This window comes from Amblyomma maculatum, unplaced genomic scaffold (genome assembly GCF_055883805.1).
Source record: "Amblyomma maculatum isolate TAMU_Amacu unplaced genomic scaffold, ASM5588380v1 scaffold_13, whole genome shotgun sequence".
NCBI classification, from domain to species: domain Eukaryota; kingdom Metazoa; phylum Arthropoda; class Arachnida; order Ixodida; family Ixodidae; genus Amblyomma; species Amblyomma maculatum.
Window position 1 is genome coordinate 38,160,009 of NW_028146738.1, and position 20,967 is coordinate 38,180,975.

Sequence of the window (20,967 nt, forward strand, 5' to 3'; positions counted from 1 at the left end):
ATGACTACGAGAAGTTGGATCGACTGTCGGCTACAAAGGAGGAACATTTACACTTGTGGCTAATGGACAAATTAAGAGCCGGAGCTTGCTCCGATTCCTTGAAGAAAATAGACTGCATGATTCCCTTTAAGTTAAAAGACAGCCTCATTTTATGCCACATGGCAAGCCTTCCAAAAAGAACTTGTCGCAGACCCTGTATGATGCAAACTCCGTCAAGATGTGCAATCGGTACTATAAACTTGACTTAGTCAACCGTTGTGCTCGATCAAGGCAATAAGCGCTTATGACCGTAATAAGTGAAAAAAATCAACGTTCCTGAAAATGTTGCTTCGCTGTCGCTAACGTCCGCTATGGGCCCTGTATATCACAACAACCGCTAAATAAAGGTATACGATTTAAAATCATCATCATCATCATCATCAGCCTGATTATGCCCACTGCAGGGCGAAGGCCTCTCCCATATTTCTCCACTTAACCCGGTTCTGTGCTAGCTGCATCCACTTGACCCCTGCGAACTTCTTAATCTCATCCGCCCACCTAACTTTCTGCCGCCCCCTGCTACGCTTTCCTTCCCTTGGAATCCAGTTTGTTACCCTCAGCGACCATCGGTTATCCTCTCTTTGTACTACATGTCCTGCCCATGTCCATTTCTTCTTCTTAATTTCCACTAGAATGTCGGTAACTTGAGTTATTTCTCTGACCCACTCTGCACGCTTTCTATCTCTTAATGTTACCCCTACCATTTTTCGTTCCATAGCCCTCTGGGTTGTCCTCAACTTAAGTAGAACTCTCTTGGTTAGCCTCCACGTTTCAGCCCCATAGGTGAGTACAGGCAAGATGCAACTGTTGTATACTTTCCTTTTGAGCGATACCGGTAAGCTGCTAGTCATAATCTGCGAGTGCTTGCCAAATGCGCTCCATCCCAATCTTATTCTTCTTATTATTTCCTTTTCATGGTCCGGATCTGCGGTTACTACCTGTCCTAAGTAGACATATTCGCCTACTACTTCCAGTATTTCGCTACCTAATGTAAACTGCTGTTCCTTCCCGAGGCTGTTGAACATTACCTTAGTCTTCTGCATATTGATTTTCAAGCCTACCTTTCTACTTTTCCTGTCTAGGTCATCAATCATTATTTGCAGTTCATCCCCCGAGTTGCTTAGCAAGGCAATGTCATCAGCAAACCGCAGATTACTGAGGTATTCTCCATCTACCCTTATCCCCAACTGCTCCCATTCCAGGTCTCTGAATACTTCCTCTAAACAAGCTGTGAATAGTACTGGGGAGATTGTGTCTCCTTGCCTAACACCTCTGTTTATGGGAATTTTGTTACTTTCTTTATGCAGAACTATGGTTGCTGCGCAGCCACTATATATATCTTCCAGCACTTTCACGTACGGCTCGTCTACCCCCTGATTTCGCAATGCCTGCATCACCGCTGAGGTTTCAACTGAGTCAAATGCTTTTTCGTAATCAATGAATGCTATGTATAAGGGCTGGTTATATTCCGAGCATTTTTCTATCACCTGATTGATGGTATGGATATGATTGTGGGTATGGAACGATTTAAAATACTTTCTTCTATTTCTTCCTGCCTTGACTCTACTCGTCAAGAAACATCCCAACAAGCAAAATGGGTGAAATGACAACGGCGGCTCTTACCGTGTCCAGGCTGCGGCGTTCCGTTTCAGTGCGACGACTCTTCTTACTGCCCGGCTTGCCGTCGACTCGTCCACGCCGACCGGTTCACTGGCCTTTATGAGAAAGCCGCCGGTAGCAAAAACTTCAACGCCAGATGCACAAGGCAGTATGTAGTTAAAGCATGACTGCGATGAGTCGGGCTCGGTTAACGGATGCTGACCCTGCCGAAGCGAGATCGCAGCTGCAGCTCCTGCTCGCAGGGATGTTTCCTGTCCCTGAAAGCACGTTCACGACACAAGTGGAGATCTGCAACGGGCTGCAGCACGCGATACTGACGCTCCGTAGGCATTCGACGAACGAGAAAATGTAAGCGAACGCACACCACGCCGATCAACACACAACGAGTGACCATCTGTTTCGTTTTACGGCCTCCCAAAACATGACAACGGGATTTAGTGCAGTTTCAGTTATTTTGTAAAGCTGCCGAGAAGCGGCACGCACATCCTTATTTGACAAAACAAAGCAAGAAAGGCAAGGGGTTCAAACAAAAACAAAAACGGGTATATGAGCGTCAAGCCAAGCCGCTACTTCTTTGGCGTTGCCACCTCTCGGTGAAATATTGCGGCAAACGTCGTGACTGCCCAGCTCGTTCATAGGCTTTGTGCAGGCATCAAGTCTATCTCGGTTGGCTCTGTATGTCCCTATGGCCAGCGTTCTTAACTTAGATTTCCCTACGGCTTAAGTCGCTTACACAAAACGTTCAGTGCGCGTTTAAGACTGCGGTTAAGACGGAGCTTAAAGACAGCGTTCAGGCAGTCTTAACTGCAAACTTTATTAAGATTCAAAATGGCTGCAGTGCGGCTGCTACGGCTGGATGCACATGATAGACCGCTCCGAGCGTGGAAAACGTGCAACTAAGTTTTTCTGTACCCCTTCGTGTTGATGCAGAGGTGAAACGCGTCTTCTCAGAGTTTAGTGACTGGGAACTTGTGTCGACGTTCTTCCGTTGCTCTTTGGACTGCCATGCGAGTCGCGCTGGCTTCGTCGGCTTGAGGTGAGCTTGAACATTTTCGCCATTCTTTTGCGCGGGTGCTTTGCTATCATATGTCTCTTGTGTTAAACGGTGAATGCAGTAAAAAAAAATAATAGTACGCAGAAGGTAGTGATGCTCTTCGTCACCGTTTTGTTTGTGCTATGATACCAGGCGATGCAGAATAATTGATGGTGTGTTTCCGAAGCCATTTCTTGGTTGCCGTATTTGTCGTCGTAGTTGCGACGCACATTTTTTTTTCGTTTTCCCTGTTGTGTGTAGTGGCACCGTATATCCCACGGGGGCCTTTAGTGGTGTAACTATGTCTAAACGCGGCACGAGCTGCCGGTTTCAAACCTCGCATGAGTCTCGCTTGCTAATCGCCTGTTTCTTTCCGCTCAGTGTGTAAAATGGGGTGTGCAGCTCAAACATGCGTTCGTACCGCTACATGTAGGTTCCAAATCAAGAGCAATTGAAACGTGTGTCACAAGTGAAACTCTTACGTCTTGTTTCCAGCCACCATTCTCCGGAGGATGGGCCTGGCGCGAATACATCAAAGCTTTGGGAGGCTTCCAACGCATCGTAGGCGCCATCCATTGCACTCTCTTCAAGATCCTAGTGCTGGGCTGAATCTGAGAGCGTGCACAAACCAACTGATCGTCTTCGCATTAGTGCTTCAGTGATTTTGCGCTGTTCAAACAGCGCTTGTTCTGCCATCTCAGGTAGCAGCTCGAAAGTAGCCCGTTGATGGTTGGATGTTATACGTCCCCGCTGCTTTTGGTGTCAACGGTGTGTGTTTATTGTGTGGAGCCGGGACGTTAACAGACTCACCAGAAGTGAGACTAGCTGCAGATTGTTTTGATTGCTCATGTGTGCTTGGTGTCCGCACTATGTGTTCAGTGTGTGCAACTTGGATGTTCACAGTGCCGCTAGAGAAGTGAGACCCGTTGCACCTGTGCTGTTGGTGTCAGCCAGCTTTGTGTGGTGCCGAACCGTTCAGTGTCAACACATGTGAAGCTGCAGCTGCTGATGTTGGACTTCTAACATATCTAGCAGACCTTAAAGGTTGCTGTATCAGGCTCCAGCATATTTAGGCACTCGCTTTTGTGGAGACAATTGGTGGAGTCCTGACCGGCCTGCTTTTAAAGTGTGATTCACAAGAATGCAGATGTTTGCAAAGTGTTTATGCAATTAAAAAGGCAATTGTATTCATTTATAGCAAAATATCAATACACTGTTTAAAATGTATTACTTTATTTGCAACTTTTCGAACCCTTTCATTATCCCGCAGAGTTACATACTGATATTCCTGTATCCAATGTGAGCAATGTGTTTTGAATGCTGATACTACCTGTTGCTGCAAGTAGGTACGTTATGTGTTTGCCAAGAATGTGAGAAATGTTTCCAACTCCCTTGAATATTCTGTCCCCTGTCTTGAAGACCTTTTTCTCAGGCTGCATTACCACGATAAAAATGTGCTGTAGCAAAATCCAGGTCTGAACCATGGCTTGTCCTTTATTTATTATTTATGTATTATGTTACTGTGAAAGCTACTGTGGCAATCAGTAAAAAGATGATAAAGACGCAGGCGCAAAAGTTAAACTTATCCGTGAACCTGGAACATGGAAGCTAACAGTCGTGTTAAGCTGAGCAGCACTCGCGGCAGCTCATGCGATAAAGACCATTGACAAATATTCAATAAGGAACTCAATGTGCTAAATGTTAATGCCCGCAGTATTGTAAATAAGCCTGAAGCATTTGAATTTTTGTCAGTGTTGCATGAACCGCACTTAATTGCTGGCACAGAAACTTGGTTGCACGACGACGTACAGGACGATGAATTTTTTCCACCCTACTATCATGTCCTCAGGAAAGACCGAAAAACAAGAGGTGGTGGCGTCACCTTGTTAATTAAGAAAAGCTTAACCTACAAACATCTTCATCCCATAGATGACCATGAAAGTGTATGGTGCACATTATTTCTTAAGGATACCGCATTGATAATTGCCGTATTGTACAGGCCCCCTGGTAGCTCTGTTGAACTTTTTCAGAAGACGGATGATTATATTGCCATTAAGCGTAGCAGAATAGTACTGTTGGGTGACTTCAACCTGCCAGGTGTAGACTGGGAATTTCGAATCCCAGGAACAGTAGAAAAATTGCATGCCGATTACATGTTAGGAATAATGGCTAAGCATGGTCTAATCAGGTGGTTCTAATCCAGCAACTCGAGTGCAAGGGCAGAGTAGCGGAATACTGGACTTACTTCTACCAGACGGTATTTTCCAGTACGACGTAACTATAGAGGATGGAATTTCTGATCACAGTTATGGCGAACATTTGGTTGGATAACAACATTACACGCAACAAAAGGGTAACTGCTTATAACTTTAATCAGGCTGACGATACCGCAATACTTGACAATTGAGAGTTTGCACTCGACCGAATCCCCAATACTAGAGATGTAGGCACTTTATTGACATATTTTAAAACTGTTGGTCATGACTGTATGGTTCAATTTACACCCACTAAAATCCGACGAGTAGAAAGACCCAGTCCATGGATAACGTGTAACATAATTCACATAAAACAAAAACTATGGCGTGCACGGCAAAAAATTCCAATAGAGCCGGTTCTTATTGCTAAGTTTAGTATGCCGGTGCGAGAAGAGCTACAGAAAGCTAGAAGATTGTTTTTTTCTACCCATTACAAGCATATTTGCAAAGTTCTCACAAGTTCTGGCGTTACCTATCCGGCTCTAAACCTGATTTGAATGGTGTCGAGGTGAATGGAAATATCTGCATTACTCCATCCATAATTGCTAACGCGTTTAACGGTTTATGCAGCTCTGTCTTTGTCCCAAGGCTTGACGATAGTACAACGGTAGCAATGTATAAGGCCAACACTGATTGTAATAAGGATCAAAACATTGTTATCTCTAAAGAAGAGTGTTTTCTTTGTTACTAAAGATGGACCCGAAAAAGCCGTCAGGTCCCGATATGATACCTAATAAATTCCTCAGGCATCATTGCGAATGAGTCTCAGAGTTCTTGGTGAAGGTTTTTACTGTATCTCTGCGTGAATGTTCCGTTCCGAGTGATTGGCTGCTTGCGAGGGTTACTCCAGTTCATAAATCGGGTAAAATTATCCTTTTATATCTATTATATCTACTTCGTGCAAACTACTCGATCATGTTATAGCTAAACATTTAATGGACTTTCTCGAAAATAACAATCTGTTTTACCCCAGCAACATGGTTTTCGACGTCGCTTATCGACAGTAACTCAACTTATTGAATTTGTTCGTACCTTCGCAGCAAAGAAACAGATAGATGTTATTGCATTAGACCTACGTAAAGCATTTGATAAAGTGTGTCATGATAAACTGCTTAAAGAAATGCATGCATATGGCATTGATTTGCAGATTATTAACTGGGTACGCGCTTACCTTTCCGACAGGAAACAGTTCGTCAAAATAGCCAGCGAACATTCATCCACCTCTCAGTATCATTCGGTGTATCACAAGGTTCTGTTTTAGGTTCGCTGTTATTTTTAATATACATAGCGACATTGCTGAAGATATTGACTGTCATGTGGAAGTGCGGCTGTTCGCAAACGATTGTCTCTTGTTTTGCCACGTAAGAACTGATGATGATCAAATGTTGCTGAATTATTCTTTGAAAAAAGTCCATGATTGGTGTATGAAACGGGATATGCAAATCAACCCAATGAAATTTGTTGCCATAATCAGCAAAAAAATCTCCCCTACTGTTTACCTATACTATTAACAACAAATTAACATACTTAGGCGTCACAATTACTGAAACTTTAAATTGGGGCGTACACATTGATCAGATATTTGGTTCAGCTCAACGAAACCTTGGCTTCTTAAAACGTAAATAGAAACATTCAACACCTGATGTTAAACTTCAAGCATTTAAAAGTATGATCCGACCTAAGTAAGAGTATGAAAGCATTATATGGGACCCACATTGCCAGTATCAGATCAATAAACTCGAGAGGGTGCAACGATTAGCCTTAAGATCTATAATTTCCGCTTACCAAAAACACAGTGATTGCTCTACGCATCCAAGCTTAACTACCTGAACTAGCCACATGAAGAAAAAATAGCGAGCCTCAAGTTTCTTTATATGCTCTCGTGAAAATAAGTTTAACTTAGACTCTACTTTGTATAGCCAAACCCCAGGAAGATTATCAGCCTGTACTAATCACTCATTTGCCATCATGCCGTACACACCTATAATTGGACTGTTTAAGCACTCTTTTCTTCCTAAAACCATTGTTGAATTTAACAACCTGAACCCCCAACTTTTTTTATAACACTAGCTCAGCTGAGGCTTTCGAGTAAAAACTAGAATTGTATTTCTTGTAGTAATGTTCATGCCTTTCTTCTGTGTTTTCTCTTTATTTCCAACCCTGTAACAGCCCGTAAGGACTTACAGTGTTGTAAATAAATAAATGAATAAAAATAAATGTCAGTGTTGGCCAAGAAAGTGTAGCAAAATGAGGGGCTTGTAATGGCACACACATGATTGGTTTGCTTCGTGGGGTTTTGTGTCACACAGTGACTCAAACTATGAGAGACGAATTGAAGGCCTCAAGAAATTTCGACCACCTGGGGTTCTTTAGCATGCACTAACGTCGCACAACACACAGGCAGTATTTGACACTTTTGGCAAGTGGTGCTCTCCCTCATCCCCTTCGTGGATCACTGCCTTGTCGTGGCGGAGGGGCTTGAGAACCTCGATGCAGTCGTGAGCTCTGCTGTGTAGGGCCACCCAAGATAGACAGGTCACGGCAGAGAGTTCTGACAAAATGTGATTCACTGGAGAAGGTAATGGCAACCCACTCCAGTATTTCCTGCCAAGAAAACCCTATGACCGGTCACAGCCAGAAGATCAAATCAGTCAATATTTTCGACCATAAACCCTAACTGCTCATTGGAAGGTCAAATTCTAAAGTTAAAGCTCAGCTACTTTGGTCACCTGATGAGAAGAGAGGAGTCGCTGGAGAAAGATTTGATGTTGGGAAAGGTTGAGGGTCACCGAAGAAGGGGTAGGCAGCGAACGCGGTGGTTAGATGGCATTCTCGAGGCACATGCAAAGGAAGTTATGTGATGTTAGGAAGATAGTGAGAGACCGGAAAGCGTGGCGTGATATGGTCCATAGGGTCACGAAGAGTCGGACACGACTAAACGACTGAACTGAACTGAACTCTCCCTCATAGGGGAGACACAGGACAATTACCTAACGGAATGTGAACACAGTGTGGGAGTGGGAGTTATGCAAGAACCCCTCTATGATAACATCAAGACGACCAGTATAGCAGGGTAGCTAAATTACTTTTACAATTCCATAACAAGCAACAATTCATTGCTATACAGGTTGGACATAAAAGTTACCAAATTTTACATGGGTATTCATTCTGATTAAGGAATCGATGATCAAAAGTATGAGTTGTGCTCACACCACAGAAGTGAAGAAAAGCTCTTCAATCACAATACATAAGGTAACATATTTCATTTCCACTATCATCGCCCTCACAAAATGGTGCTTCATAAGGTGCTACCGTACATTGCATTGAGGGCTTTGCTTTTCGGTTGCATTTTTTATATTGCAATTGTTTTTATGCAAGGTGCTGGTACTACCCATGACTTCATGTACTCCCGCTCGGCCTGCGCCATGTACAGAACGCTGAAAACCGTCTCATCTTTATTTGCCTTTGGCTCAGGCTTTTTCAGATAGTAGCATCACAATTTTACATGACAAACTACAATCATTCAACATTCAACCCTTTAAGGCTCATGATCTTTTTAAATTGCTTAGTTTTTCTTTAGGTTATTGAGCAGGCTGAGTGCATGGAAACAATGTGCACAACAGGCTATTTTGCTAAGATTCTGTATCACGATATATTAATTGTTTGTACACATTTCCATGTGGTTGTGCTATGCCCCACTTCACTTCCAAATGGCCATCATTGAAATATTTGTGTGAATCACAAAAGGCCAACAATTGAATTTAATGATTGCAATATGCCAAGTTTGAAAGCATCTTGTTCGAACACATTCCTGCTTACAGAAATCAATTATTTCGGCAGAAAAATAGCTCGATTGTGGTACAGGAGAACGAAATTGCATACGGTTCGTCACGTCAGCTCTATAAGTGCAGTATCGGCACTTGTCTAGCATCTTAATCTTTGCTTTTGCTGTTAAGTGAAAGCCTCCAACAAAGCCTCCAGGCATGAGGTTTTCAGTGGTTTTCAGCCTCCAGGCAGAGGTTTTCAATACCTTTAATGATTACAGCAGGCAAAGTAAGTCACGGTCACACCACCCAGCACCAATAAATGGTTGTTGATGTATTTATGCACTATCCTTCGTACTTGATTTCATTAGGGACGTTAAATACCGTTCATGAAAGTTTGTTCTTTGTCCTTGCTAATATCTGAACACTGTGATTCTTTAACTGCATTGCACTAGCAGCTCATATTGACAATGGTTAACCTATTACTTGAAAGTAGATGGGATGCTACAATTTTAATGGGGTGTTTGGCTGGGTTTAAACGAAACTTCAGGAAAAAAAAAGGGGGGGGGGGAACATACCCACCAATATGGTATACAGAGAAATACCGCAAGGCAGTCTTTTAGGCCCCTTCTTTTTATTCTCTACATTAATGATCTTGTTTCCATAGATTCATCTGCAAAACATTATTTACGCGGATGATACAAGTCTGTTTTCCTCTGGTCACTCAGGCATAGAGCTATCCAGTCGGGCTAACATAACCTTGGAAAAAATTCAACACTGGGCGTGTCAAAACAGTCTAAACCTCACTGAAAATAAAACAAGAGCAGTTCTCTTCCATTCAAGAAATAAAGCAATCAAGCTTTGTCAATAGTACTCAGTGGCACTAAAATAGAAATTGCTCACTCTATGAAAACGTTAGGCGTGCACTTCTCGGAGCACATGACATGGGATGTTCACATAGAATATTTAATCAACAAACTACCACGCACAATAGGTTCTCTACGCCAACATTTCCCAGTATTTCCACTTATCATTAACATTAAGCTTTATAATTCACTCTTTTCGTCAGTTCTGAACTACTCCTTGCTAGTATGGGTAACAACAACAGCAGAAAACATTACAAAGTTAATATTCCTTCAAAAATATACAATAAGAAATATTGCTAAAGCTTCTTACCTCGAACATACAGGACCAATATTTAAGCAGCTAAAAATGGGTAAATAACATCTTTGTATACCTACAGGCATTTGTGATTATATAAACAAGACATCAATAAAAAGGAAAACACACTAACACTCATAGCAGCGCTTCAAGACAACAAACACATACGACACCTGTAACCCGGAGAATTGGCACGTTACAGCATGCCGGACGAACTATGTCAAGCAGATGCTTCGCTTCAGGCTTCCTACCATATTAAATCAATAATTTCCTTATAGTGGTCAAAATTTCTCTCTTCCTCCCATTCAATTATTCCGCAAAATGTTCCTATGAATACATACTTTTTTTTTAAATTATGTGTTCTATCTTGCAGCTTGTCTCTGTATTATTTTCACGTATTTTTCCTAATTTACCTTGTGCTTTCTTGTAATCGAATTATTTCTCCATTCATTATTCATTCATTGTGTTAGCGTGACTTCTCTGCTGTTAAATGCCGTCACATACAGGGGCAGCTGCACCGTCAAGCTGCTCTTCGAAGCAGCTTTTTAGCGGCTGCTCCTTCCCCTTCCTTGTATTAAAAGAAAAATAAAGTATATTATATTATTATTATTAAATTGCTGTTTTGTATTTCACAATGTGATGCATAGAACACTGAATCTTTCAAGAGGTACTTGTGTAACATTTAGAATATTACAATGCAATTTTTATTAAATACTCTAGTATAAAATTGCATAAACATGCAACATTCCTATTCAGGGGTCCTTGTTTCGAAATGCTGACAGTTATTATTAAGACTCTTTGTGTTCACTGATTTCAGTCTACTGCATGTTTCTTTTTTCAGCCATTCTATGAACATCTTTGCCCAAGTCATTGTGCAAGTGCATGCAAAATGTTTTCAGCCAGCAGCAAGAGGCTCATGCTAGTTGGTAACTGTCTAATAAGGCCAGTGCCCAGCAAGCATTTGCATGCCTGTTGCTTATGTTGAGTTTTTTTGTTTTTCAAGAATAATTTTTCTCAGTAATTTCCTCTTGCAAAATAAACTGTTTCCTTCGTTAGTTGCCTTGTTTTCATCCTCCAAAATATCTCATTGCCAAGCCTTTGTGTTGTTCCTAGGCCCAAAATTACATCATTCATATCACAGCTTGCAGCTCGGCGGCCTGTGGCTACTCATGTTGTCTGAGCACAACACAGTGGCCCAGTTTATGGAACTTGACTGTTAGATTTGGAGAACCTTACTTCGATTCTGGCCTTGGTGTCTGCGTTCAGATGGTGACTAAACACAAAGCTGGCCATACACCGTGCAATCTCAGTGTATGTTAAAAAAAAGGCGCAGTAAGCTTGTGCACATCCCGACTATGACATTGCTTAAAACTTGACATGCTAAATCCTGTAAACAAAAAAAAAAAAATCATGTTCTCAAAACGTATGGGCAGAGGATGTACAGACAGCACTAAATGGGTGCTTGAATGAAGACATAGTCGGTTTGTTAATTTTCAATATTTTCAGTAGGTGAGCGGCGGACCGGTCACCGGGAAGTATCTGTCATATGAGAACAGGTGAAAGGAAAAATGATAGTGATATTGATTATTAGAGGTTATGACTTCTGATGACCCACATGAGTACCGACGACCTGTTATTGCAATTGGTTAGAAATGACTAAAATGACTTGTAATGACCAAATGTCTAGCAATGGCTTGTTACGACTACAATTGATCCATGAGTGCTTGGTATTCAAGCCAAGCGGCAACAAGTCCTGTCATTGACACCGCTCAGTAAGAGTCGCTTAAGCACTTCATGTTTTATGTGTATGCACTGTTATGTGTACGCATGTGTATGCCCTGTTCACAAATGTGGAGCACCACCAAATCGTCTGACAGCTGTTCTGATTTTTGAAGACATGTGCCACACAAAAAGTACTGTCCGTCAAGCTTACTATTTTTAATCAACATCAAGCAACACAGGTAATGAATATACCCCTTGTTAGCTATCAAACTAGACTTTTCTGCAGTGCAACACACCATACCGCAGTTCCTATTAGGTCAAAAGGTAAAAATACGGCCAGCAAAAACAAAGATAATAGCAAGGTTGAGTCTTTCCCAATCTTCATACAAAGAACATATCTGTACTAAAGCGGGGGGAAAAATGGTAGCACATCTGTGGCGCACATTGCAAAAATAAAGGAATAAAATAAAATGCTGCAATAGCAGCAATTAGTGAAAACGTGGTCTGTGCGTATCTCTTGCTGCTTTTTCCTCACATCCAACTTCATAAAACCTTTCTTGCCATTTGTGCGTCAATTGCAGCGCGAATGTTACTGCAATTCACGCCAATCGCAGCCCAAATGCTTTGTGAACACAAACACGATCTAAGGACGAAAGTTTGTGCTGATCACGGGTCGTTTACAGTACGGAGACAGTAAAATGGAGACATGTAGAGAGCACAGCATCGCATTAAAGCCACCGACGACCACAGACGTGACACAGGCGTGATCACGCGCACAACTCATCACTTCGCCACGAGACGTGTGCACACGGTGCACAGCGCGCACACATAAGCGCGCACACACACGCACACACACACACACACACACACACACACATACGTCGAATAAAATTATACATCACAGCTTGCGCGTTGGACGCGGAAGCTCTTCGGCCATCACCGGAGACGCACTTAGTCACAAGGACGATTTTATCGCACGTTCTATTTTTTTTTTCTTTTCACTGAACGCTCACTGATTCACGATGTGCTTGGCTGCCTTACTGCGCCGCGAAAGGGGCCCAAATGCTCCGTACGCTTGCAGCCGGGTGCCGAAACGCAGAACCAGTGATTTCAACAGTTGCAGAAAAATAGGCTGCTGGAGAACGAATGCTGACAGAGGAAAAAACGAACTAGTGAGCGCACAGGCCAAACAGCAAAACACCCGACTGCAATCTTCGTTGCTCACTTCGGCTCGGCCCGTGTTCACCAGAGTAGCTTCCACGAACACCCTCAGCAACCGCGTTAGTCATTTTACCTCATGACACAATCTCAAGTCGCAAAAAAGCAACGGCACGGATCTAGCACAACGCAAGAATGGCAATGTTTACATCTCAAAGCTGGGACGGAGCCAGAACGTCCCTGCTTTCCCCTATTTCGCTACTTAGGTACCTGCCGTCCCTGTGTCTTAACTAAGACGGCACTAGAGTCGTAATCTTGCAAGCGACTTATTCAAGTCAAAACTGAAGCCCAGTCTTGGCTCCAGTCTTAAGCAGCCATGCTAGCGGCTTATCCTTAAGACTCCAGTTAAGTCTGGACTTAGCTAAGACAGTCTTAAGATCGTTTGTGCAAGCGGCCGTAACGTGTCATAGCTTCCTATATTTTTCATGCCAGGACATCAGCTCTGAAACGGCCGTTCAAGCGAAATCAAGGCTACGAGCGCCCCTTGCGGGCGAAATGCGATGAGGTTAAGAGGTTGTTACTACGCAACAATGGGCGCGCTTCGGGTCCGCGCTCACTTCTATATACTTCTAGCTCCCTTCCCGGAGCGGGTGCTCTTAAAAAACCTCTATCTTAGAAAGTCGCGACACTCTCCTCCCGTCGGCTGCTTTTCTCCTCAATTCTCCTCTGATTTCACTCTCCCACCGGCGGGAGCGCTGCACACGGCACGCTGAACCTGCCTGCGCTCGAGGGGCGCCGCGGATGGGTCAATGGTAGTGAATTGCGGGTTCTTGTTGTGCTGGCTTTTAAAGCGTTCTTTTAAAAACTGCTTTGCACAGGTATATTATAATCAATTTGAAAATGTTATGTTTGGTTTTGGCGGCACATATTGCTCGCAACAACAAAGAAGGAAGGAGAAGACACGCTCAAAACGGCAAGAAATGTTTGCACTCAGCATCACGCTCGGGTATTCTGAAGCATCAAGAACGCGAAATAACCTGAGAAGGCAGTTATGATGTTATCTGTCTTGAGTGACAGATAGACGACATTGAATGAGCGCCGACGGCACCTTCAGAAATCATCTGTATCTTTCTGTGTGAACGGCAAACCTTCTTATTCTGAGATTGATCACTTCTGGCTACCCTATAAGCGAAAACATCGAATGTTGTATGCTTTCATTTACAAATCGCAGTCTGTAAGAAAACGATGAAGCAATGTTCCTACGGCTGCTAATCAGAAGCAGTGTACGTGCAAAAAGTGGCTTTTATTTCTTCACAAAATCAATTGATCAGCAAAGCGACTCGGGCAAAATATCGTATTATTTAATTGGCACAATACTGGTTTTCTTTAAAGATGTAAGATGTGGCGCATACAAAATACGCAGTTCCAAATACCGAAGAAATGTAGCGATAAACACTGTTGCACATTTGAACACAATCCCAAGTAGCATCTTGAGATGCTACTAAAGAAATACAACTGACAAGCGTAAGACGCTTTTGTATGTCCACAGTCCACATAGTGGCTGGGTAAACAATAGACAAATGCACAAACACAGAAATATATACTGCTCAAAATGCTTCAAATGTATGATCTTTAGCAACCAGAAAATGCCTAATGATTTACAACAATATTCACTGCCATGAACGAATATTTTCGACGGAAAGGCCATTTTCTCAAAAAAAAAAAATAGACGCACAAGAAGGAAAAAAGACGTGCAATCGTATTAAAGTTAATTTCGATCTGCATTAAAGGCAACGACTGAACTTTGTAGCTTTTCTAACGCGGCTTCCAGGTTAACCTTATTACTGTTTCAACCTGCCGCCTAATTAACCGTGGACATCAAAGTCTCTGATAATCTCATACGGTTAAATGCGTCATATACGAAGCAAGTGCGAGGAGAGAAAAATATCTCGGTCCTTTAAATTTGGTAAACACACCGCGAGCCTTAAAGAAATATCGCGAAACACAGTAGCTCACATAAAACAGTCCTTTTCGTCGGGACGAAGTCTTTCTTTCCTATGTTTTGCAGCCATTTTCTTTTTGTGCGCAGTTCGTCGCGTTTCCCTCGTGGAATGAAAAACAAAGTCTATCCTTTTTCTGCTCTACTTGAGCTCTGAAACGCGCAGCAGCACGGCATCGCTCGCACGAAACTGTACGCTCGCAGGCCAAGGGCAGTTTAATGGCGGCAGCGAGGAAATAAAAAACAAGCAAAGCAATAATTTGCACGCGCTGATGACGTATGGTGACGCAATTGCCACGTGAGGGGGCATTCTGGCGCCCGGCAGCCAAGCACGCAGCCGAAAAACTGCCCCCCCCCCCCCCTCTCATTGGAAAGGTGAGCGTAAGAGAGCGAGGAGCAAAGCGCCGGGCAAGCACAACGGCGGCAAAGATCTTATATTTTCGCTACTTTTTATTATAGAGGAGCTTTAATTCATCGAGTGTTCCGCGCAGCTTGGCGTAAACTATAAAACACGAGTTTCCTCAGCTTGCGTTCGAACCGCAGTCAAGCTGACAGCTTTAAAATGCCACGGGCAAGGCGGCAGCAAACAATTTCGCGATCGTTAACGCACTAATAATATGAGGCCCAAATGCGCATACGTTAGGCAGCGACTACATAAGCATGCATGCCTGCTCTGGCGCTCTCTGCAGCAGCTCCGCGTCTTTTTTTTTTTTTTTTGTCAGTGTGTATATACACGCCGTGCATTTGCGAGTTCAATAACACGCTAAACACAGTATCTACGAGTGTGACGACTTACATAAACCATCGCATGAAGGCAATTCTATAAATGGTTTCGCCACTAGCCACAAGAATATTGCTGACTTGGATGCATGTCATGACAGCTTTTTTTTTCTCGCACGGTTTTAAAGCAGGCTTGGAAGATCGTAAACACGCAAGTTCGATAGAAGTGAAGCGTAATCGTAGCACGTTCAGGCAACTCTGCCCTAATATGAGTATATGGGAGATTCTGCGAAGTGATCCCGTTAAACACGAATCAGCTTATGCGGTCAAAAGTGAGGAAATGCTTTTACCTGTTAATAAACTACGCGGCCCATCATCACGTAAATATGCGCAATTATCACTCGAATTGCAGCTTATTAATGCGAAAGCATTACCTCGCTATGTTCACATATTTCTGTCCGCAGACTGCGTCCGCAGAACGTGTCCGCAAGATCCTGTCCACAGCAGTTGTGAGTAATTGAGACGTGGTAGAGGTTAATGAGTGGTGTGAATCAATAGTGGGTGACGTAATGTTGTGTCCGCAAAAATAATTAGGCCAATAAGTTAATTAGGTAATTAAATAGAGGCAAAAAATTTAAAAGTAAAGGCGAAAATGGTCTCATTAGCCAATGGCTTGGCGCCACATTTGAATGTATCAAATATTAAAATAGTTAATTCAGTCAGTTAATCAAGGTGAAGTCAAGATGTATTAATACTAAACATTAGCTAATGGCTTGACGCCACATTTGAATGTATCAAAGACTAGTATAGTTAATTAAGTCAGTCAATTAGTATGACGTCAATATGTATCAAATACTAAATAGTTAATTAAATCAGTCAATTAAGGTGCCGTCATGGTTATGACGTCACGCAACCTACCTGAATTCGAGCCAAATAAAAGGGCATAGGAAGAGATTGGCGTGCAACTTGGAAGTACCAAAGACTAAAATCGTTAATAAACTACATCATTTAGGGTGACGTCAAGAATGTGACTCACGCAAACGGAAGTAGAGCCGAAAAAGGGCACAGGGAGGATTTGCGCGCAACGAAGCAATTACAAAAAAAAAAAAACATGTTCAAAAAAAGGAAAAAAAGAAAGACACAAAAAAGCATCCGTGCTTTCGCATTGCTCCAATGCAGATTAAGCAGTGCTCTTTAATTTGCTCTTGTTTTCACTTGTTTGCATATGCTACAGACTGGGTGCAGTTCTTTTTTTTATTTTTTTACTCCTGCGCCTCTACACGGAGAGGGCCAAACCGAGCATGTGGGTTGAAACTAATTATGATTAGACTAGAATAATGATACAGGGCGTTGAATGCGACTGTCATACACGCCTACCACACTAGATAGCAATTTTTCATTACTCTTTAAATTATAGGCGAAACGTGTCAGAACATTTTTGGGTCTAAACCTCTGCCGGTTGTAATGATACTAGAAACTTTCTGAACTAAAATACGAGGCAAACACCATGAGCAATTAAAAAAACATGTTTTGTTTATTTACAAAACTCATGAGGTGGACAAAGAAAAAAACAATATGGGCAAGCACAATCAAGAGGTACATATAAAAATTTTGTCATTTACAAATTTCAATCACTGCATGATGACTACTTGCGTAGTTCTCCATTCGCAAAGCTAAAACTCGCCAGATTAAACACACAGAACCTATCTTACTCAGCAATTTTTTTCCGGTAAGCTGCTCGATCAGTTACTATTTTTCCTGCGTTGACAAACTGCGGTCTAATCAACTTTTTTATGATTATCTTGGTCGTTTCAGTGGCGTGGACCTTCCTTGCTGCACAAGCTAGAAGAGAGGATCTCTCGAAGTAAAGCAACATAAGCTAGCGACATGTACGCTATACTGGAATGTAGCTATATACGCTCCACTGGAATTTGTTATATTTACAAGCAAGCGCAGAAGTCCTAGAATTAAAAATGGGGAGGAAAGCGAATGTCTCATCAGTTCACCAAACTGCAACAAGACCTTGCAGCTGAGAAACATGCATGCCTTTGACCACTCGAGCATACGTTCGTAACGTTGATTGACTGCCGGCTTCACGGGTGACCGTTAGACACTTAAAGACTACCACCTACACGAGGTAGTCTTGACGAGTAACTGTTTCACAAGCAAAGAAAACTGTCTAGACGAGCACAACGCGTAAATTCTATATAGAACGGAGCGCATTATCTGAACGCGGCAAGAACATCAACACTCCGCTTCAGTAGTAAGCACAACACCTAAATTGTGAAATATTTCTGACATACCTTGTGGTCAGTCTGCTAGAAAACCAGCTAAAAATGGAAAGCTGTATGACACGCTCGTCACAAACTTCTCGTCAATGTACACGCGCAAAAAACGAGAGAACCGACAGCGGAGATACGCTGCGAGTGGGCTGGATGATGCACTGCCGCTTGGTGGGGCCTGGAGGAATCGAAAAACTTACATTTGGCTGGGGCGCGCGCCGATTGGAACGGCCGGAGAGAAACGCGCGCAGGGGTGATCTCGGAGGCCATGGCCGCGATGCACGAGACACTCGCCGCTATTGCCGCGAGGGGGGCTGGTATTGGTGAAGCGTGGACCTCCCGAGTACGCACGCTCAGCCGCAAGTTCGGCTTCACTGCCCAGCCGCTCCAGATAACAGGTGCCCAGAGATTGAGCCAAGTGGAGTGGCAGCGAGTGCGCAAAGTGGCGACCGACCAGAGGCGCTCTGCCATTCTCGGCAAATCGATCCTGGTGCTGTACCGCTCTCACATGTTCACTCCAGCTCCCGAAGGCTACTTCGACAACACGGGCAGTGCTCTCCTTTTTGAGGCGCGCTCAGGGGCGCTCCGAACCCTTCTGTATCGCCAACGCTTCGACTCATAATGATGATGAAGAGTTGAGGCCATTTCCTTTGCAACGGGTGGATACGGCCTACATATCCTAGCCGGTTTGACTGAAAATAAAAGCATAAAAAAGGAGAAGAAGAGAGAAAGGACAGCCGCAAAGAAAGGAAAACATAAAATAGGCAGTTTCGAGAGTTGCGCGACAATAACAGCCCATCACTGCTGACACCATCACCGTCAGCATTTTGTCAGTCGCCACCAATGAAGTCACCTGTCTTTGATTGTCCGCAATCTTGCGAGCGTATTGTCCTTGACATATTCGTATCAGTCCATCACTGGTGATCACTGCACCAATAACAGTCAGCGTTTCGTCAGTCGCCACCACTGGAGCAGCCTGTCCTTGGTTGTCCGCATCCTTGCGACGGTATGTATTGACTTCTGTCGCAGCCAAGACCAAGTGCATCCGCGAGAGTGGTGCCCTCTGGATTGGTCGGTTGGAGCCACGCACAACGCAAAATCAGGTGCTGAGGGACCTCGTCTTCCTCCCCACACGCCCAGCAAAGGCCAGCTTGCACCTTAGGGCTTGTGTCGAAGCGTGGTGGTGCACCAAAGTGCGTAGTGCACCCGCGCGCGCCTCGAAGAGGAGCCCACTGCCGCCACTGTTATCGTACAGTCTGGTCACCGTGATGGACATCTCATATGACCGATACAGCTGTAACTTGGACTTTCCCGGCATAGCCTTCTGCCACTGGGCAGTTTCCTCGTCTTTGACACGTGACCTCACTGCCTTGGCCCACGATCTCACTGTCCTCCTGGATTGGGTGGGGGAAAAGCCAAATTTGCGTCTAAGGGTTTGTATGCATGAGCACCACTGTGTCCTGATATTTGTGAGGTGTATGTACCGAAACACCCGGTGAGCCCACCTTGCGTCGTCCATCATGCTCAAGCGCCCTTCGAATGCCAGTTTGCTGCTGGCTTCTCTCGCCTCAAACGAAGACCATCCTGTCTCCTTTGATGGCTTCTATAGCCACGCGTCCATGGCATCCCAGGCCAACTCGGCCAACTGCATCTTGCCCACGCTCCAGCCACCCACGTGTCTTTGTAGACAGACAGACGACAGCACTGGCGAAAGTAAGGCCTGGAACGTGTACTGCCTTCCACATCTCGCGTACCATCATCGAACGGTTACAGCCCCACGTGCAGCGTCGTCGAAGCAGACTGCTGGCTCTTCGTGAGGCCTGGCGAACATGCTCTTTATAAGGGGCCATGATGTCGTCAGAGGTACTGAAGAGTACTCCGAGATACCTATATTCGCTGGCCCACGGTATCTGTTCTTCATTGGGAAGCGTTATCGTTGTGGTCTCGTGATCCCCGGCGAAACACAGTATCGCTTATTTCTTGGCGCTAAAGTCGAGGCCGAGTTGTGATAAACTGTTTGCAGCCACCATCAGCAGTTGCTGAACGTTGGCCACATTCTCAGCGAGCAACACCAGGTCGTCAGTGAACAGGAGGCCTGGCAGCGTCCATGTGTTCGGTATGCCGTCCATTTCATACGTGAAGCGGAAACCGACCCCACTATCAAGAACCACGCGTTCCACACCCGAGATGTACATCATGTACATCTATGGGGATAGTGGGCATCCTTGTTTGACACTCCTTTTCACCCTCACGGGCGCAGTTCGTGCTCCGTTAAAGCAGGCAAGCACGGAGCTATTGGCATATAGCCTGCAAAGGAGAGATATCCATACCATGGGCACGTTCAGTTCAACCATGAGATGTATCATCCCCGCATGCGGATACTCAATCGTACGCTTTGGTCATGTCCAAAAAGCATGCCAGAAGACATCGCGTTTCCTTCCGCGCTACCTCTATTGTTTGGCTGAAGGAGAATAAGTTGTCCTCCAGCCTGCGGTTTCGACGGAACCTATTCGGTAGTTCTGTAAGAGCTCCGTGTGATTCCGTCCAGACGCATAGATGCTCTTTCACAACCTGTGGAAACAACCTGTATAGCACGCTCATATTGTCAGGGGTCGTTGTCTCTCAGGAGTCCCGAGTAGCCTCCTCGCTTGGGTATGAGGGTCACGCGCCCACGCAGTCACTCGTCCAGGATGGGGTCCCATCTATAATTTCATTATATATGTCTGTCAGACACAGCCATGCTTCTTTGCCGAAATACTTCAGAAGCCCTGCAGGAATGTCATCCAGCCTTTTCTACGTATAAGTCCCCATGCGCGACAAGGCACGGTCAAGAGCCCGTCGGGCCACCTGCGTGTCACCAACCGGTTTGGTTACGGTCTGGCCGCTGGTGGAGTCATCGAGGCTTTCTCCTCGTGGTGCGTTATACAGGTGATGCAGGGGATGCAGGTGGTCAGTGAGGTACTCTGCGATATCAAGTACCGGCAGGTCTGTATCCTCGTGTCGAATTTCTGGGGGAAGGGGCTTCCGATCGAGGGTGGTCACACTGTGTCGAAGTTATGATGAACTGCGCAAACAAAGGGCCATAACTCGCGCGAACACCATGCACCCTGAGTCGCTTGCTGGCCTGACAGATGCATCTGAACACTCTGAGCTGCTGCCACAAATCAAGAGCTTCATTGGGGAAGAAGTTGCTCGACAGCTCTCCCTTATGTCC